The 15,089-nt window shown below is 41.4% G+C and overlaps 1 long non-coding RNA gene across 1 annotated transcript; it reads right to left on the bottom strand.

Annotated features, from left to right (window-relative positions):
* Positions 1 to 8,778: 8,778 nt before the first annotated feature.
* Positions 8,779 to 12,291, bottom strand: LOC121042094 (uncharacterized). Its single transcript, XR_005795966.1, has 3 exons — positions 12,184 to 12,291; positions 9,843 to 10,002; positions 8,779 to 9,004 (listed from the first exon to the last, which is right to left on the bottom strand). It is a non-coding gene; the product is annotated as an uncharacterized LOC121042094 (long non-coding RNA).
* Positions 12,292 to 15,089: the final 2,798 nt, after the last annotated feature.

The following is a 15,089-nucleotide window of genomic DNA, read 5'->3' as shown; positions in this document are numbered from 1 at the left end:
AAAAACAACAACAAATGAACAGTTACAAGTTGATGGCATGTTCAGTATACATTTGTATGTATACTTACAATTTAATTAAAAATGTGTATGAGAGTAATAGCTAACATTGGGTGACTACATACCAGATATCAGACACCTGATATGGATTATCTTGTTTAACATTCAGAATCCCTGAGAGAGAAGATCTATTATTTGACTCTCTTTTATAGTGAAGAAAATGGATGCCAAAGAGGTTTCAGCCTAACCCACAATCCTAGGTATCAGAACTAGAACTCAGGTTGCCTGATTTCCCTAATACCACTTTGCAGAGCCACGGGGTCCAGAGAGGACTGCATTCTGGGCGAGATAGGTATTTAGATAGTAAGGGGCCTATCTGAGCGTGGAAGGCCACCCTGTGGCAAGAAGTGTTTCAGGGAGGGTTTAATACCATTTGGTAACGGTCGCTAGGCCTTCTATTATTGCTGGTTCAAACTTCTCATTCCTGACCCTGGACGGAACTTCTTAAGCTCAGTAAATATGAAACCAGAGTAATGACATTATTTCTTTCACAGAACATCTGTGGACGAGCATCTCAGTGCAAATGCAATTCACTCCCCTTCACTATCATTTCCTTAATGTGGGAAGTCCTCTTGAAGATTTCCTCCAATCTTACACTTCCTTCCAGGGATTAAACTCCCACATTTATGTTCCTCTTAAACAAATTTCCCTTTTTGGCTCCAGATTTCTCTTGGCCCTCCGTGTAATTCTCACTAGGTTTCCTTTTGTCTTTCTCAAACTCAGTGTGACTCAAATTGGGCTCATTAGCTACACCTGCTCCCTTAAATGCCCTTCAAAAGAGCTCCCAGAAGGTAACTTTGTTTCTCGCTGTCTGTTCTTCTCCAGCCCCACTAGACAGCCTCTCCACAGACCAGGATACAAGACCATTGGCTCTTTATTGTTGACTTCTTAGTCCGCAAACTCCCCTTACTCACAATCCTGCTGCACTTGGCTAAAACATATTATTCATTCTTTAGTATTGGTCATCCTTTAGATCTCGTATTTCGGCTAAGAATGACTTCCAGTGATTTCTTTGCTAGATGTTAACTTAAAGACAACAACAACCTTCCTTATTAGCCAGTTTTAGTCATAACGTGTATTATATCTCTTATGGAACTCAAGTCAAGTTGTATCTTTCAGCTGGCCAACCAAGACAGCATTCATTTGGTTCTAGTGTTATTTTTCTCCCTGTTCAATCTCAACAATTCTTAACAGGCTTTCCTGAAGGTTTCAAATAAATCCCTTCCTCCTGTTGCATGTCATGCTGCTGCCTTTAAAAACAAAACAAAACAAAAATGAAAACAAAGACAAACCCCCCCAAATAAACCGGTCCAAGCCAACAAACAAAAAAACCCCCACTCAAAGTCCACCTTCCAGGTTTGTCCTGACTTATTAGTATCCTATTTTTCCAATGGGTCAAAAAAATTCCCAGCCCCAAACTTCCTAATTTCCCTTTTGTTGTTTTCATTGATAAGTATCCATTTTAAAGGATAGTTATCACCTCTATTGGATTGTAAATCTCCTTGAGGGCAGGAGAATGCGTCTAACCCCTAATAGGTACCCACACATTTATTAGTGAGCACTGCAACCTCTAGGGGGTCAATAAATACTTGTTGATTCACTGACTCTATAAATATAAACGGCAAAATAATCAGACATTCTGCTAGCACCTAATTTGCTCCCTGTAGGTAAGTGCGCCTCTTTGGTAGCATTGATTCAGGCCACCGGGGTTCCATTTAGTGAATTACAGCTGCCTGTGCTAACTGGTACTCTGGTGGCCTGAATGAGTTTAAGAGTCTCCCCAAATGAAGGACCTCTCCCCCGAGAGTGACTCTGAATCTTGTTGAATACCTAACCCAACCTTTATTTTCGTCCACAGCATTTTCCCTTTGAGACAAAGATTCCTTTGCCTTTGGGCCTTTTAGCCTTTTCCCATGTCAGAAACTCTCAAGTCATAAACGAATAAAAATGCACTCTGTTTACCATATCCTCGCTGTTTTTCATTTTTAAAAGAACGTATTGCTGAATTGCCCTGAATGCCAAGCAGGAAATTCACCATTTTCCTCGTAGCATTTTTTTTGTAAGTGAGCAGCTTTCCGACAGATCCAGCCGTCAACGGTGCCCTCCTACTGTTTGACTCACATTCAGAATTCATTTCTATATGCACCACAATACGAAAATTTTGCCAAGCATTAGAGGAACATGTAGCATACTCCCTGGGTGTTTCTTCCTCAGGCCCAGGCTCCCAAAGCTTTTCTGTTTTGTGCAGTGTTCTCTACCAAACAATGATCCTTTATGCAGTTTTAAGAAACCTACGACAGCATATAGTTAATGGATGAATAGTTGCATTCCAGCAGGGAATCCCTGTCTTGGATCCTGAGGAATCTGGTCTCTTTTGTGAGGTGAGCTAAAAACTGGAAGCAGATTCTTAAGAAGTGGTTACCGTCTTCTGGACTGCAAAGATGGCCGAGTTCCCTATTCCCCAAACGGGGCTGAGATGCTTATGAATTTGAGGGGTTTGTGAATGATTCTGATCTTTGGTTAAAGCATTTGCCATAAGTAAGTTTGAGAAAAGCAATACTGAGCTCTGAGAATACCACTCCATCCGGGGTACAAGCGTCCTGGTGGCCTAGCCCTCCTTCTACGAGCCCCTCTGTAGTGCTTTTGAGCAACTGTAAGGCCCATTCCTCTGTCTCTTGAAAAGGGCATCCACACTGGCTGCGGAGCCAAAATAACACAGCTATTCCCAATGGCACTCCCTTCATCCTGCTGGGGAGTTATGTTACCTGCTTACCTTCCTTAAGATTTCCTTGGCTCCTGACCCAGTTTCCTTCCTTACATTTGGGGATTTCTTGGTTTCTCTGACTCTGCATCATTTCATTTGTACACTTATTTCTTACCAGCATGGCCTGCCCCTTCCTTCTCCTTGTAAACCTCAGCCAGAGGTGATGCTCTGTGGTTACTACTCCTTTCTGAATCATGGAGGAAACTGTTAATTGCACAATACCCAGTGCCTGACATCATTCGTCTATTGAACTCCTATTTATATGAGGCCTTTCCCAATAGCAAACGTTACTATTTATTGAACACCTCTGGGCCAGGCACTATACTGGGTGCTTTTCGTGTTGTTCTTATTTCATGTCCTCATGAAGAAATCCAGGCCAAGTGAGACAAAGTAACTTGGTAAGATTGTCACAGGTAGTGAGAGACAGAGCCAGGAGTTTTACAAAGCGCAGTATTTCTGGAGCCAGAATTTATTATTCACTACAGTGCCATGTTCCTTATTTGACACTTTTCTCCCCTTAAATTGTGTTCTCTGTTTTCTCATTGTACTTACACACACACACACACACACACACACACACACACACATACACACACACACACAGAGTCATGCACATCTGTAGCCTGGCTCTATAATACCATTGATACCTTTTGTTATATATGGCTATTATTAATATTTTTAATTTTCCTCCACTAGTTTCAACTGGATTTTTAAATGTTTATTTTTGAGAGAGAGAGAGAGAGAGAGAGAGAGAGCATGAACAGGGGAGGGGCAGAGAGAGAGGGAGACACAGAATCCAAAGCAGGCTTCAGTCTCTGAGCTGTCAGCACAGAGCCCAATGTGGGACTTGAACCTACAGACCGTGAGATCATGACCTGAGCTGATGTCGGACACTTAACTGACTGAGCCGTCCTGGTGCCCCCTTCACTAATTTCAGAGAGTAGAGTTTGAGTCTTTTTATCTTTATGTCTCTCTCCCTCCTCAACTCCAAGCCTGGAACCAAGTAATTACTCAATAAATGGTGAGGATAATATTGGTTTGGTAGAGACATCATTTTGGAAATAATTTTTTTTTCTCCCAAGGTATAGGAAATAAATTTTAATTTACAGAAGTTTATTCAAGTTTCCATCACTACTGTGGTATTACGGCTTGCGATTTTGGCACGCCTAAGGGGAATATTTATAGACTAGTTGGCAATTTACAATTATTCTCTCTTTAGATGCAATGCTAGCTAATCAATTGCACATTAAAATAAAGGATTTGTATGAATAGCCTTGTTTAAAATATTTCTGTGTTGCAAAGATCGGTACAGTATAAACATACCAACATCATGTTTAGCAGCATTTTAAGCAAAAAGCCTGAAGGAAGGCTTTACTTCATGGCGATGCTCTAAATGAAAGCATCGGACCAGAGCTCCTAGAAAGCCTGTTCTCTCTGCCTTTTTGACTTTAAACACATTCTAGGGATTTGACATGTATGAAGATGATATGTCTTCACAGCATGTCCAAAGAGGTTCATATAGTTTTTGTAGTTTAGAAGATATTACTAAAAGGAACAGTGGTGTTTTAACTTAGTATAAAGAAAATGTATTTCTGATACTAATCACCTACGTGACAATGTGCTTTTGGTCACAAGGACATGACAAGAAAGTGCTGGTGGCCCAGTATAACTTTCACTTCTGCTGCCAAAAGCACCACAGGAAGGAGTGTCACTGGAATAATTGTCATTTTTACAGAAATCACGAGGCTTCTTAAATGTGCCGTGTGGTGGCCATGTTGTCTGAATTCAAGTGTTCTTTCTAATTTTTGTTCTGTTTCTCTTTGTTGTAATTTCCATCTCTAGATTTTCTCTTTTGTCCATGCTAGATTTAGGTGTAAAAAAGAACCCCAAATCCAAAATAATGGATGGAGGATGGCAAAACACAAGGTGATTATTGCTAGACTGTATCACATATTATACAAAGTCAGAGTCTCAGCAATTTATTTAGCTGTGTCAGGGTGCTTGCTTAGGGAGCTGGAGATCTAGATTTTCGTTCCATCAACAGCTCTTGCTGTCAATTAATTAGAATATATATTCCTATTAATTCAAGGCTGTGCAATGCCTTCTTCATGCACACTGCAAACATCTCCATGAAATTGCATCTGTCCTCGGTTATACCGTGCAGAGCTCCCGCCCTGAAATCCACTTTTTCTTTCCCAATCGACATGTTGTATGCCTGCCAAGTCGTACAGAAGCTTTTTGGATTGGAGATGTTACTGTTTTTAATAATATTTTTAAATGTTGAGAATATGGATGTTAATGTGATCTCTCTGCAAACACTGGTACGTAAAGCCCATTTACCAGATAAGGAAATTAGGTCACCTATGATTTGGCTATCCTGCGCAAACCAAATGGTTAGCTATCTTTTAACAATGGATTTTCCTCCAATGGCTATAGTTACTATACCTCCAATGGCTATAGGAACAAAGGCCCCATGTCCACTCCTGAGTACTCTAGATAGCTTGAAAATAGAAGTGCTAAACCCATTACTTCCTCAAAGCTTTATTTCCTTATGCAATTCTGTCCCTCAGCTAATGGCATTTCAATATACGCTGTTGCCTCAGTTAGGACTCTTAAAGTCATCGCTGACTTATGTCCCTTATTTCCCATGCCCAATTGATCATCAGACCTGTCAGTTCTCCCTCAGAAATGTCCTCTGGCCAAAGTCCCTTTTTATCATCCTCATGGCCACTGGCTTAGACCCTCATCATTTTTGTTTGCAGTATTCATACAGCCTCCTATCTGATCTCCCTGGCATCTATCTTCCTCCCCTCGAGTTCATTCTTCACCTGGACACCAAAATGATCTTCCTGAGAACAATTCTCATCAAGTTACTCCTCTTTTTATTTTTTTTTTTTAATTTTTTTTTTCAACTTTTTTTTTTTTTTTAATTTATTTTGGGGACAGAGAGAGACAGAGCATGAACGGGGGGCGGGGGCAGAGAGAGAGGGAGACACAGAATCGGAAACAGGCTCCAGGCTCTGAGCCATCAGCCCAGAGCCCGACGCGGGGCTCGAACTCACGGAGCGCGAGATCGTGACCTGGCTGAAGTCGGACGCTTAACCGACTGCGCCACCCAGGCGCCCCAACTCCTCTTTTTAAAGACCTCAGCTGGAGTCCACTTGTTCCCAGGATGAACGCTAAACTCCTAAACTGGACCTATAAGGCTTTTGGCAATTAAATGCATCCGCTTCTTCAGTTAGAGTTCTTGGCATTTGCTGCATGGATTTTCATCTCTCGTTCCATTCCTAAACACTCGTATCAAACTCTGACATTAATTAATTATATTAATTTATGCCTTTGCACATGTTTTCCAACAGCCGACGATGTTTCTCTTTTCCTTCACTGCTTGCCAAACTCGTACCATTTAAGACCATGCAAATATCGTCTCCTCTTGAAGTCTTTCCTGACACTGGCAAAACCATTCTTACCGTGCTCTAGAATTTCTCATCATGCCAATGATACTCCTATTACAACATTTACTGCTTTGTATTTTAATGATCTGTTAACAGGTCTTGTCGTAAACTCTTTGGGGAGAAGATTCTTCCTATACCTGATTCCTGTTTGAATTTGCCAAGTACAAGCATGTTTAATAAATGCTGCATGAATGGATGAATGATCCATATTGATCTTTTCCCCAAACCAAATGATATTTTTACTATAAGTGCTTCTACTGTAACATGATATACGCTTTCCTAAAAATTCGATCTTCTGTAAAAAGAAAACAAATGCAAACAATAAAAAGGGCTCACTGGGCAGACCACTGAGAACCTCATGCAATTTATAATCAGAGCATAATAAAAACCATATTTGGTATCTGAGCTCAATTGGATCTCCTTGGCATGCAGTCTTCCTCAGTGTGACTGGATATGGTCATAGTAGATATCAATAACAAACAGGAATAACAGAATGGAGATGCTGATACCGCTTGGGTTAATTCGGGAGGAGTTGGTAAGATAAGGTAGATGGAAATGGAGTCCGAGGCCAATGGGGTGGTTGCTAAGGTGGGCACTGGGACATTGCAACCTGCCACAAGCCCGGCTGGGAAGCACCTCTTTGGGGAGGGAGCAGAAAGTGCAAACACTCACTTTTAATTTTCTAGAAGTGTATACTGCAGCCTTAAAAAGGGTTGCTCTTGGGGCGCCTGGGTGGCTCAGTCGGTTAAGCGTCCGACTTCAGCTCAGGTCACGATCTCACGGTCCGTGAGTTCGAGCCCCGCGTCGGGCTCTGGGCTGATGGCTCAGGGCCTGGAGCCTGCTTCCGATTCTGTGTCTCCCTCTCTCTCTGCCCCTCCCCCGTTCATGCTCTGTCTCTCTCTGTCCGAAAAATAAATAAAGGTTAAAAAAATTAAAAAAAAAAAAAAAGGGGTTGCTGTGACTGTTGCAATAGCCATGCTGCGGAACTTTTTCTTTCCTGCAGAAAGTTATAATTCTTCTCTTGCTATATTTGGGTTCCCTTTGTCTACCAATATTTGCCTATTGAAACAAAGTGACTTCCACATTGCACCAACAACCCCCCCCTCCCGCTTATCTATTACATTCTCCTGTTTATCAATTACATATGAGCTAAATCACATTGTAACTATGGGCATTCCAGCAAAGCAGACACTATTCACATATTTGCATTGTTTAATTATCTAATGGCCATTATCGTGTCTTTCCAATGAAATGCTACAGCTAATTCTTTCAAGATAGAGACTGTATGTAATATTGAAAGAATCTGAAGTCTTTTCAGCTTTTGACATCAATTTCTTTGAGTAGCAGATGCTATTTTTTTCCAGCCATTCGTTTGTTGACTCTCAAATCCATTCTCTGCTCTGTCCCTCTCTACACTTCTCAACTTCTCTTCCCAAATGGCTTCTGCACAGTTTTTTGTCAACGGTAGGCACAGGTGGAAGGCTGGCAGGCAGTGGGAGAGAAGCCAGAGAGTTCTCCTCCTAGTTCTTTGCCTTGGACTTCCATTTCTGGCACTGGCTACCTTCCTTCGGTGGCCCTTGCTCCTGTAGGATTGTCTCTCCCTTCATGGTCTGTGTTCCCACAAGACAATTCTCAGCTGGGACTCTAGCCCCCACTAGTCAGCCTTAGCTTTTGAGCTCCAGGAACAATACTTCCTCTTCCTGACCCTTAGAGATGGCAGAGGCTTCCTGCTGTTACTAATTTCTGGGTTGCTTCGTTGTTCCCTGTCTGGAGCCTCAGCGCTTCCATCAGCATGTTACCATTTTCTTGTATTTAATTACCCTCCTGTGAACGGTCTAAAGTGTGTTTTTCTGCCTGATTCTATATGCTGTTAAAAATAATGTAGAATAAAATGAGATGGGCTATCGGTGCCCCTCGCCCAACTTGTTAGGTAGAATAAAAATCACCTTGACTTTATCCCCCCTGTACGAAGACAATAGCCCTAATGTGTCACTGGGAATGTTAAATGAGGTCTTGTGAAAAATTCGCCAAATATCAAGAAGGCACCCTGACTACACTTTTGTACTGAGACGTTCCTATCCTCTACAGCAGAGGCTGTGGAACTTTACTACTGATGGTAATTGAGGACACAGTCCTGGTGACTGTGCCCAAGATTATGACACTGAAGGCTCATTTCCCCAGTTTTCGTTTCAGCAGACAATTGACAGGGAAAAGGATTTGAATGCCCTGAACATTCCAAAATGTCTCTGGCCTTCATTCCCAAACAGTTCGCAAGGAACAACAAAAACTTCAATCAAACCTGGAAACGAGCAAGTTCCAAATCCTTGAGGACTGTTGAAATAAAAAGTACCACCCCAATGGGGGTGGGGGAGGGAAAGAACTGGCTTAGTAAAGACACATACTTAGTAAATACACATAGAGGTTAGTGTCTCCCAAAAAAACCTAACTGTTGATGTTTTCAGGAGAATAGGAGGATGGGAATTTCATGCCCCCACCTAACGTGTGCTATTGCGACTAATCCAACTTTTATTGACAAAAAAGGTACAGAAGCTGTAATCACACAGGCTAAGGAAAGAATAATGCAGCTCTTTTGAGTCAGGATTAAGTTGTGTTGGTTGATGGGTTTGGAAAAACAATATTATACTTGGCTTCTAGATAAATACTGCAGAGACCTCTTGTAAATCTTCCAGTAATTTTTCGTAATCCTTCACAAGTAGTAAAATCATTGCTGTGAGGCAGACAGGAGAAGACTCCACAAATAAGACATCTGTTATTGTTATATCAATGATGATATATGCCCAACTCTGAAATAACAACATTTAACAAGAAATGGAACCTTATCCAAAATGAGATCTCACTCACTTCCCTGACTTCATTTGCTACATTAATAAGAGTAAACGGAAGTTTATAATTGGGTGATCTTATCTATTAGCATTAGTAATATATCACAGGTATAGGGCTTTATATTTTAGATTAATGGAATTCAAAACATTGGAAAAGTTCTATGCTAGCATACAGCATGCATAGACAGATGATGATACATTGCGTAAACAAAAAACAAACTATTTGCTTCTTGTGATATATGTCATATGTTTTTTATATTTTGCACCTCCCACAAATTTTCAGTGTTTTACAAGTTGAAGATATTTTCACAACAATCTATTAAAACAACAATGAAAGAACGTTAAGGTTTGTAATGCTTTCGTGAGACTCATAATATTATGAGTCTTCATATTTAAAATGAATGTTTAGAAAAATAATGTATTACTTGAAACTTACACATTTTTCCAACATACAGGTGAAAAATGAATTAAATTCTAAACTCCAAAGGCTATGTCACCATATGTTTGGAGAATTCTTAAGAACCCCAAAGTAGAACTTTGGCAAGTGGAACAGGCAATTATTTGCCAACACCAGATTTATGTGCAACTCCTAAGAATCTTAAACAGAATCTTTTTTAAATGCCTTCAAACCACATCCAGGAATGTCTTGTTTTTTACTTTTATTTCCATTGTCCTTGTTTGACTTCTGTACTTTACGTCCTGTTGAAACAAACGTTTGCTCACCTTTGAATCTGGAAGGTAGCAATTCTCTAATTTCCCCCGATTGCTCTGTAAGTCTCATGCTCCACAACGCACACAGAAGAAAAGGGCTTGCTCTGCTCTCCTGCAGATTTCCAGCTCAAACTGTGCTTAATCTTTTTCCAGGATTTGCTAAAACTAGTGACTAAGCCAAAGTTAGAATGTTGTGTGAATCTGCTTAGAAAATAGGTGTTAGAGACAAGTAGGAAACATCTAGGCCCCTCCACATTAGCCACCACTGACTATGGCGGACTTTTTGAAGCTCCCTCTTTCTTAGGCTTTCATTTCTACTTTTGCGAGCTCTACTTAAGACCCTCACCATATTCTTAAAGCAGACTATACTATTGGATTGTATCTTGGAGAAGAAATAATATTTTCTCTCTATGAACTCATGAAGAACATCCATTTTGAACTCTTATTAGGCCCGCTTTTCAAAGTGTGTTTTCTTTTTAATGTGTGTATGTTTCTTGATTAATATTAAATAATCACCAGCTTGGATTCTTTTTTTTCCCAAAAAAGGTATTTAGCCATTATTGAGGAGCCTCAGGGCATATACGACATGAAACTACCTAACCACTACTCAATAGAGAAATTATTAGCCTTTACCTTAGTCAATCCTGTTAGGCATATAGATATATGTAAGAACTGAGGATTTTCAACTTTAAGTTCCATCCTCCTCAATCCTTGGGCTCAAATCTTAAGAACTGGAAAAAACATGAACAGATTATGCCTCATCAGGGAGTCTGATCTAGAATTAGTCCTGCTTCTGTAAGATCTCTGAGACCTGCTGCTGTAAGATTAGTTCTGGTACTCAAATATCCCCTAAAATCAAAGCTTCCCTTCATCTTTCGGTGTCTATTCAGTAAGTACAAACAGATATCTTCTTGGGTTTTCAGATAAGCATTTTAAGATCTGGTAGGCATTGGCTTTCTGCCTTAGGTCCCAGACCACTGACAGAGATACCTTGTTTGCCTCTGCCAGCCACCTTTCCCAGGGACTAGACCTTGCTCTGCTACCTCTAACACCTGGACTGGTCCTGATCTTTTCTTTTTTAATGTTTATTTACTATTGAGAGACAGAGAGACACAGAGAGTGAGCAGGGGAGGGGTAGAGAGAGGGGGAGACTGAAGCAGGCTCCAGGCTCTGAGCTGTCAGCACAGAGCCCGACGCGAGGCTCAGACTCACAAACTGTGAGATCACGACCTAAGCCTAAGTCGGTCGCCTAACCAACTGAGCCACCCAGGCGCCCCAGTCCTGATCTTTAAATAGACGGAAACCCCAAAACATGACATTGGCGCGTGCTGAGTTTGAGAATCACAAAAGTCTGGACACTCTAGCCGCTGTCCTCACCGGCCAGATGAACCCTATGGATACAGATGCTAATTTGCACTGCTGGGTACTTCCCTCAGTGGCCAGCTCCACTGCTGGGTCAGCTTCTCATCCTCAGTATCCACTTTCTCCTGCTTCTTCCTTTTTGCCTACCACCCGCCGACGTCTTAATATGCTCCATAGACCAAGCCATACAAATTTGACAACTTTCACTGGTTTCAACAGGTTAGGTCAGCCTTTATGAGAGAAAATCATGAGTTATTAAAAGAAGGTCTGAGGAGTTTTATTATTATTCCCTCAAAAATTCAGAGGTTTGTTGAACCTCTAAAAAGTACTATCTCAGTAAGTACGAGGAGACAGAGCACCACAAGACTTTGTCTTGAAAATGTTTACATTCTAATTGGATAGACACTCATATTTGTGCGCGCGCGCACACACACACACACACATACACTACACAAGGCAATGTAAATGCCAAGTGAATCACACGAACCACAAGGGTCAGCTAAGAGAGAGAGATGACTCTGGTGTGGGCTGGCTGGGGAAGGCATTATGCAGGAGATAGAACACAGAGTGTCAAAGAAAGCAGCAGAGACTGGTGTGCAGGAGAAAACGAAAAGGACAGCAAAAGTTGGAGAAGCACCATGAGCGAAAGCCTGAAGGCAGGCCAGCCTCATTGGAATTGAGAATTTAGGAAGGAAATCACGAGGAAGAGATTTCTTACTTTTTAATCAGTCTCAGTTGGAAGGGGAGGAGCTTTCCCAAGGCAGTCGGATAATTGGGAAGGGCTTTCTGGTCTCCAAGTTTCGGGACTAACGAGCCATATTAGCGGCAGCCATGGGTGGGAGAAACAGGTGGCTCTGCTAATGGCACTAAAAGGAACCCCAGAAGTGATGCTTTTGATTTAGCTCATTCTGTAAAGGCAGAGATTTGGCCCTTTCCCACGTCCACTCAAACCCCCCCCCCCCCCCCGGGTTCTCACCCAAGAGAGGCTTACTTTTCCCAACGAGGCGATCCTTGCCCATTGCCATTGCATTTTGTACGTGCTGTATAGACATGTTGGAGAAACGGGCGAAGGAACTTGTCTTGGGTATGGTATCTGTGCTCTCCCTCATGAAGGAAAACCTCGATTCAGATTGCTTTCCTGAAGCATTATGAAACCTTACTTTGGAAATCGTGCAGAACAGAAACTCTGGAACTGGAGTGTCATGTGCAGCGCTTAGAGAAGTGGAGGTTATATACCCTCCCATCTTCACTCTATGCCTTGTGTCCGACTTTTCTGTTCATCACTCCTTCCTCAGCTGCTCAAGTCTCTCGCCCATGTCTGCCTTCCCAAACGAGTCCCTCCATGTCAAAATCTCCCCTTTCCACCACCCTATCCACAACTCTCCTAGTCTTAATAGCACAAAATATATGGCATTTGCTGAGTGAGGGCTGAATCTGGAACTGGCACACCTCCGTAGAGAAACATCAGTGATTCAATATGAATGTAGAGTGACGCGTCCAATCTCTCTGACCATCTGTTTCCTCGTTTATAGAATGGGGGTAAATACTTACGATATAGATCCATTTTAAGATTACAGATAAGGAAACTGAGGCTCAGAAACTTGCCTCTGGACACACACAGTGAAAATGTGCTGAGCCAGGATTCTGGCTCATGGGATGTGACAAAATCTTGTGTGTATCTTATTCTACTGGGCTACAGCATGAGAACCTCAAGCCCCTGTGGAGGGGTAAGGGCCAGGAGACTTTCTTAGTATATACGGTTGCCAGGTAAAGTGCAGGATGCCATTTAAACTGGAATTTGGGGTCAACAATGAATAATTAATAGTACAAGTACATACTAAATATTGCATGGGATGTGCTTGTACTTTATTATTCATGGTTCACTTGAAACTCTAATTGAACTGAACTTTACCTGGATGTTTTGTGTTTTTTCCCCTAAATCTGGCAATCTTACTGGTGGTACTCTATAAATCACAACATACAGACAACTGCTAAAGTTTAAGGAATGTGGTCCTTGAGGCAAAAAAGGAAGTAAACTCTTATTACCAAGCCATTGCTTGTCAGAACTGGAAAGGAGCATAACGGTCACCCAGTCCTCACTTCACCGATGAGTAAACTGAAGATCAGGGTGGGGAAATGTAAAAAATCACTGGGGCTATAAAGAGACCAGATTTAAAGTCTGGGTTCCATTGTCATTGTTGAATGCTTTATCCACCACACTTAGGGCTGTTGAAAAGTTGCGAATAAACCTAAGCTTTGATGATGAAGGAAACAGGGCTGCCTTATGCATTGTAGGGGCTCAATAACCATTTTGTCCAAGAGGACAATTTAATCCTGATCTGGCACTTGGTGCCATGCTTTACATGGAAAAGGCACACTAGTAAAGCTTGTTAATAATGATACATGTCACGCGTATATACAATAGTATAACCATAAACACACACACATATTCATTCTTAGGACTTGAGAGCATATGTGAATATCTCCCAAGTGGATTATTAGATGCCCTTGGGAATTATGACACTAAACCAGGTCAACCAACTTTTTCTATTCCTGAAGTCTGTAGTAGCTAATGGAGACACTGGGGCATCATAACGTCTAAGTTAGGGGGAAGAAGAAACTTCAGAGCTATGCTATGCAAAACAGTTTCTGCTAGCCACAAATGGATATTGAGCACATGAAAGGTGATTAGTTCTGAGATGGGCCAAAAGTATAGATCACACACTATATTTCAAAGACAATATAAAAAATGTGAAGTGTGAAATACAAAGATAATTTTTTTATATTAGTTGTATTTTTTTTTAAATTTTTTTTCAACGTTTTTTATTTATTTTTGGGACAGAGAGAGACAGAGCATGAACGGGGGAGGGGCAAAGAGAGAGGGAGACACAGAATCGGAAACAGGCTCCAGGCTCTGAGCCATCAGCCCAGAGCCTGACGCGGGGCTCGAACTCACGGAGCGCGAGATCGTGACCTGGCTGAAGTCGGACGCTTAACCGACTGCGCCACCCAGGCTCCCCAATATATTAGTTGTATTTTTAAATATCTTTGATATATTGGGTTAAATCAAATATATGATTTTTTAAAGTTTATTTATTTATTTTGAGAGAGAGAGAAAGAGAGAGAGAGAGACAGAGAGAATCCCAAACAGGGTCTGCGCTGTCAGTGAAGAGCCTGTTATGGGGCTCAAACTCACTAACTGTGAGATCATGAAGTGAGCCAAAGTCAGACACTTAAGCCACCCAGGTGCCCCAAATCAAATATATTACTAAAATACATTTCACCTTTTTAAAAAAAATGTTCATTCATTTTTGAGAGAGAGAAAGACAAAGCATGAGTGGGGGAGGGGCAGGAAGAGAGGGACACACAGAATCTGAAGCAGGCTCCGGGCTCTGAGCTGTCAGCACAGAGCCCCACGCAGGACCCAAACCCACAAACTATGAGATCATGATCTGAGCCGAAGTCGGATGCTTAACTGACTTGAGCCACCCAGCTGCCCCAATTTCACCTGTTATTTAAGCTTACTTTTTTCTATGGCTTTGGAAAATTTTAAATGATGTGAGTGCAGTAGATTTTATTTCTATTGGATAGCACTATCCCAGAGTATTCACTGTTTGTTTAAATAGTAAAAAATAGAGTAGGATCCACCCCCCCCATCTTGCCATCTTTCTATGATAATATTTGTTTAACTCATTTATTTGCTTCATTGAAGATTTATGAAATTGTTTTGAAAAGTGCAAACCATTATGGAAATATAAAATATCTTTATAGTCATTATTGTTCTTAAAAAAGAAAATAGCTGGCTATCGGATTTTCTTTTCCACACTCAGCAAACACTGAGCTCAGGCTGCTTACTTCTTTCGGGCAAGTCACTTAGGCTTAGTTCAATTAAATGCC

Source organism: Herpailurus yagouaroundi, unplaced genomic scaffold, assembly GCF_014898765.1.
Source record: "Herpailurus yagouaroundi ecotype Mexico unplaced genomic scaffold, PumYag 184, whole genome shotgun sequence".
NCBI lineage: Eukaryota > Metazoa > Chordata > Mammalia > Carnivora > Felidae > Herpailurus > Herpailurus yagouaroundi.
This window is presented reverse-complemented; position numbering and strand designations above follow the sequence as displayed.